Raw genomic sequence first — 6,255 nt, 5'->3', positions numbered from 1 at the left:
AATTCCTGTTCTGTTCTTTGACTATATAGAAGTGTCTATCTGTACGTCTCTAAATGTGTTGATGAATTGAACATGGTGGACCCTATTGGAAACAAGTGTAATGCTTAATTGGGTCGTCCACTCACAGTTAACAGTCTTTGTATTGAGTTTGTGTTTGAAATGTACTGTAATTCTGCAAACTGTTAATAAATATTTCAATCAATCAATGAGAGAAGATTTTTACAACTCTAGCAGAGATTTTCAACCATTTTAATTTCAAGGACCCCCAGTTTGACATGCATTAGTCTTCTACGGACCCCCATTTAATGGAGAATGTACAAATGGAACCAAATGGACCTGTTAGGGTCAATTTGGTTCCATTTGTACACTCTCAGAGTTACAGACCCATAAGGGTCCATTTGTTTCCAAACTATCATTTAGCTGGGGACCCCCTGGAACTCCCTCAAGGACCCCCGGGGGTCCCCAGACCTGTTAGCTGTTAGCTAGCTGTTCATAGATAGAAACACAGAGCTATATGTTAGCTGTTCATAGATAGAAACACAGAGCTATATGTTAGCTGCTCAGATAGAAACACAGAGCTATATGTTAGCTGCTCATAGATAGAAACACAGAGCTATGTTAGCTGCTCATAGATAGAAACACAGAGCTATATGTTAGCTGTTCATAGATAGAAACACAGAGCTATATGTTAGCTGTTCATAGATAGAAACACAGAGCTATATGTTAGCTGCTCATAGATAGAAACACAGAGCTATATGTTAGCTGTTCATAGATAGAAACACAGAGCTATATGTTAGCTGCTCATAGATAGAAACACAGAGCTATATGTTAGCTGCTCAGATAGAAACACAGAGCTATATGTTAGCTGTTCAGATAGAAGCACAGAGCTATATGTTAGCTGTTCATAGATAGAAACACAGAGCTATATGTTAGCTGTTCAGATAGAAACACAGAGCTATATGTTAGCTGCTCATAGATAGAAACACAGAGCTATATGTTAGCTGTTCAGATAGAAACACAGAGCTATATGTTAGCTGTTCATAGATAGAAACACAGAGCTATATGTTAGCTGTTCATAGATAGAAACACAGAGCTATATGTTAGCTGCTCATAGATAGAAACACAGAGCTATATGTTAGCTGTTCATAGATAGAAACACAGAGCTATATGTTAGCTGCTCATAGATAGAAACAGAGCTATATGTTAGCTGTTCATAGATAGAAACACAGAGCTATATGCTAGCTGTTCATAGATAGAAACACAGAGCTATATGTTAGCTGCTCAGATAGAAACACAGAGCTATATGTTAGCTGTTCATAGATAGAAACACAGAGCTATATGTTAGCTGTTCAGATAGAAACACAGAGCTATATGCTAGCTGTTCATAGATAGAAACACAGAGCTATATGTTAGCTGCTCATAGATAGAAACACAGAGCTATATGTTAGCTGTTCATAGATAGAAACACAGAGCTATAAGTTAGCTGTTCAGATAGAAACACAGAGCTATATGTTAGCTGTTCAGATAGAAACACAGAGCTATATGTTAGCTGCTCATAGATAGAAACACAGAGCTATATGTTAGCTGCTCATAGATAGAAACACAGAGCTATATGTTAGCTGCTCAGATAGAAACACAGAGCTATATGTTAGCTGCTCATAGATAGAAACACAGAGCTATATGTTAGCTGCTCAGATAGAAACACAGAGCTATATGTTAGCTGTTCATAGATAGAAACACAGAGCTATATGTTAGCTGTTCATAGATAGAAACACAGAGCTATATGTTAGCTGCTCATAGATAGAAACACAGAGCTATATGTTAGCTGTTCATAGATAGAAACACAGAGCTATATGTTAGCTGTTCATAGATAGAAACACAGAGCTATATGTTAGCTGTTCAGATAGAAACACAGAGCTATATGTTAGCTGTTCAGATAGAAACACAGAGCTATATGTTAGCTGCTCAGATAGAAACACAGAGCTATATGTTAGCTGTTCAGATAGAAACACAGAGCTATATGTTAGCTGTTCATAGATAGAAACACAGAGCTATATGTTAGCTGCTCATAGATAGAAACACAGAGCTATATGTTAGCTGCTCAGATAGAAACACAGAGCTATATGTTAGCTGTTCATAGATAGAAACACAGAGCTATATGTTAGCTGCTCATAGATAGAAACACAGAGCTATATGTTAGCTGCTCAGATAGAAACACAGAGCTATATGTTAGCTGTTCAGATAGAAACACAGAGCTATATGTTAGCTGCTCAGATAGAAACACAGAGCTATATGTTAGCTGTTCATAGATAGAAACACAGAGCTATATGTTAGCTGTTCAGATAGAAACACAGAGCTATATGTTAGCTGTTCAGATAGAAACACAGAGCTATATGTTAGCTGCTCAGATAGAAACACAGAGCTATATGTTAGCTGTTCAGATAGAAACACAGAGCTATATGTTAGCTGTTCAGATAGAAACACAGAGCTATATGTTAGCTGTTCATAGATAGAAACACAGAGCTATATGTTAGCTGTTCATAGATAGAAACACAGAGCTATATGTTAGCTGTTCATAGATAGAAACACAGAGCTATATGTTAGCTGTTCATAGATAGAAACACAGAGCTATATGTTAGCTGTTCAGATAGAAACACAGAGCTATATGTTAGCTGTTCATAGATAGAAACACAGAGCTATATGTTAGCTGTTCAGATAGAAACACAGAGCTATATGTTAGCTGTTCATAGATAGAAACACAGAGCTATATGTTAGCTGTTCATAGATAGAAACACAGAGCTATATGTTAGCTGTTCAGATAGAAACACAGGGCTATATGTTAGCTGTTCATAGATAGAAACACAGAGCTATATGTTAGCTGTTCAGATAGAAACACAGAGCTATATGTTAGCTGCTCATAGATAGAAACACAGAGCTATATGTTAGCTGTTCAGATAGAAACACAGAGCTATATGTTAGCTGTTCAGATAGAAACACAGAGCTATATGTTAGCTGTTCAGATAGAAACACAGAGCTATATGTTAGCTGCTCATAGATAGAAACACAGAGCTATATGTTAGCTGTTCAGATAGAAACAGAGCTATATGTTAGCTGTTCAGATAGAAACAGAGCTATATATTAGCTGCTCATAGATAGAAACAGAGCTATATGTTAGCTGTTCAGATAGAAACAGAGCTATATGTTAGCTGTTCAGATAGAAACACAGAGCTATATGTTAGCTGTTCAGATAGAAACAGAGCTATATGTTAGCTGCTCATAGATAGAAACACAGAGCTATATGTTAGCTGTTCAGATAGAAACACAGAGCTATATGTTAGCTGTTCATAGATAGAAACACAGAGCTATATGTTAGCTGCTCATAGATAGAAACACAGAGCTATATGTTAGCTGTTCAGATAGAAACACAGAGCTATATGTTAGCTGTTCATAGATAGAAACACAGAGCTATATGTTAGCTGTTCATAGATAGAAACACAGAGCTATATGTTAGCTGCTCATAGATAGAAACACAGAGCTATATGTTAGCTGCTCATAGATAGAAACACAGAGCTATATGTTAGCTGCTCATAGATAGAAACACAGAGCTATATGTTAGCTGTTCAGATAGAAACACAGAGCTATATGTTAGCTGCTCATAGATAGAAACACAGAGCTATATGTTAGCTGCTCATAGATAGAAACACAGAGCTATATGTTAGCTGTTCAGATAGAAACACAGAGCTATATGTTAGCTGTTCAGATAGAAACACAGAGCTATATGTTAGCTGTTCAGATAGAAACACAGAGCTATATGTTAGCTGCTCAGATAGAAACACAGAGCTATATGTTAGCTGTTCAGATAGAAACACAGAGCTATATGTTAGCTGTTCATAGATAGAAACAGAGCTATATGTTAGCTGCTCATAGATAGAAACACAGAGCTATATGTTAGCTGCTCATAGATAGAAACAGAGCTATATGTTAGCTGTTCATAGATAGAAACACAGAGCTATATGTTAGCTGTTCATAGATAGAAACAGAGCTATATGTTAGCTGTTCAGATAGAAACACAGAGCTATATGTTAGCTGTTCATAGATAGAAACAGAGCTATATGTTAGCTGCTCATAGATAGAAACACAGAGCTATATGTTAGCTGTTCATAGATAGAAACAGAGCTATATGTTAGCTGCTCATAGATAGAAACACAGAGCTATATGTTAGCTGTTCATAGATAGAAACAGAGCTATATGTTAGCTGTTCATAGATAGAAACAGAGCTATATGTTAGCTGTTCATAGATAGAAACACAGAGCTATATGTTAGCTGCTCATAGATAGAAACACAGAGCTATATGTTAGCTGTTCATAGATAGAAACAGAGCTATATGTTAGCTGTTCATAGATAGAAACAGAGCTATATGTTAGCTGTTCAGATAGAAACACAGAGCTATATGTTAGCTGTTCATAGATAGAAACAGAGCTATATGTTAGCTGCTCATAGATAGAAACACAGAGCTATATGTTAGCTGCTCATAGATAGAAACACAGAGCTATATGTTAGCTGTTCAGATAGAAACACAGAGCTATATGTTAGCTGTTCATAGATAGAAACACAGAGCTATATGTTAGCTGTTCAGATAGAAACACAGAGCTATATGTTAGCTGTTCAGATAGAAACACAGAGCTATATGTTAGCTGTTCATAGATAGAAACACAGAGCTATATGTTAGCTGTTCATAGATAGAAACAGAGCTATATGTTAGCTGTTCAGATAGAAACACAGAGCTATATGTTAGCTGTTCATAGATAGAAACACAGAGCTATATGTTAGCTGTTCATAGATAGAAACAGAGCTATATGTTAGCTGTTCATAGATAGAAACACAGAGCTATATGTTAGCTGTTCAGTCACACAAAGCAAGAGCTGTTAGCTAGCTATTAGCCAGTTAGCTTCCCTGCCCATAGAAACACACCGAGTTATATAAGAGCTGTTAGCCAGTTAGCTGCCCATAGAAACACACAGAGCTAATAGCTATAAGAGCAGTTAGCTGTTAGCCAGTTAACTGCCCAGATGGTGACGTGAGGTTAGAGCTGCTGTTATAACATAGTTATATACGAGCTGTTAGCCTGTTAGCTGCTAGCTGTTAGCCAGTTAGCTGCTAGCCAGTTAGCTGTTAGCCAGTTAGCTGCTAGCCCAGACAGACAGAAGGGCTTCCTCCTGGTTAAACAATGTTTGAAAACAGTCTGCCTTTATTGTGAAAACGTCCTTTTTTTACATTAATTCAACAGTTGTGTTCCGTCCTTTAATACAACTAATAGTACTCCTAACAGGTAGTAATAATACAAATACTTTAATACAACTAATAAAACTCGTAAAACGTAATACTAAAACACAAAGCTAACGTGAATAATGCTACTACAATATCTAAATGTGGCTGTAATGATCAGATTAACCACCGGAGGGCGCCACGGAGTCCTCTCCATGTGTCTAGTGTAGAAGAAGAGAAAGCAGGAAGCAGATCTACAAGCCCACACCGCGTCACGGAAGCGACGTGCCGTGGGCTTGGAGGTCTGCTATTTTCTGCACAGACACATTTTAAATTAACGCGTGAAGTAAAGTTAACTCTTCTCAGTTCTCCCACTGAGCAGGTCTATATAATAATAATAAATCAAGGAATTCTCAAAACAATAACAAATCGCACAGTCAGTACAAGATGTACATAAACAGCGCTTTGACTCGCCTTTTTGTTTGTTTTCACAGTCCGCTCATTTCCGAAAGCGTCCAATATTAATACTGACGAAAATAGAGAAAACATGTAGAAATGCAGCTGAACGCGTCCCTCAAACACAACACAGAGAACTTATTATATCGGTGTATCCTTGGATACTGGTTTAGTTTACAGCTTTGTCGTTTCATTATTATTATTATTATTACCTGGTTGGTGTATCCATGGATACTGGTTTAGTTTACAGCTTTGTCGTTTCATTATTATTATTATTACCTGGTTGGTGTATCCATGGATACTGGTTTAGTTTACAGCTTTGTCGTTTCATTATGATTATTACCTGGTTGGTGTGGTGTATCCATGGATACTGGTTTAGTTTACAGCTTTGTTTCATTATGATTATTACCTGGTTGTCTTGTTGTGGAAAACCCGTTCCGTTCTTCTGGAGTCACAGTAGAATTAGAATATGTTCTTTGAGCGTCTGGTCTGTCCTTCATGGCTCCGTCTTATATAATATACAACATGAATTAC

The sequence above is a fragment of the Electrona antarctica genome (assembly GCF_951216825.1).
Source record: "Electrona antarctica genome assembly, contig: scaffold_141, whole genome shotgun sequence".
In the NCBI taxonomy this organism is placed as follows: Eukaryota; Metazoa; Chordata; class Actinopteri; order Myctophiformes; family Myctophidae; genus Electrona; species Electrona antarctica.
Note: the sequence above shows the minus strand (reverse complement) of the source record.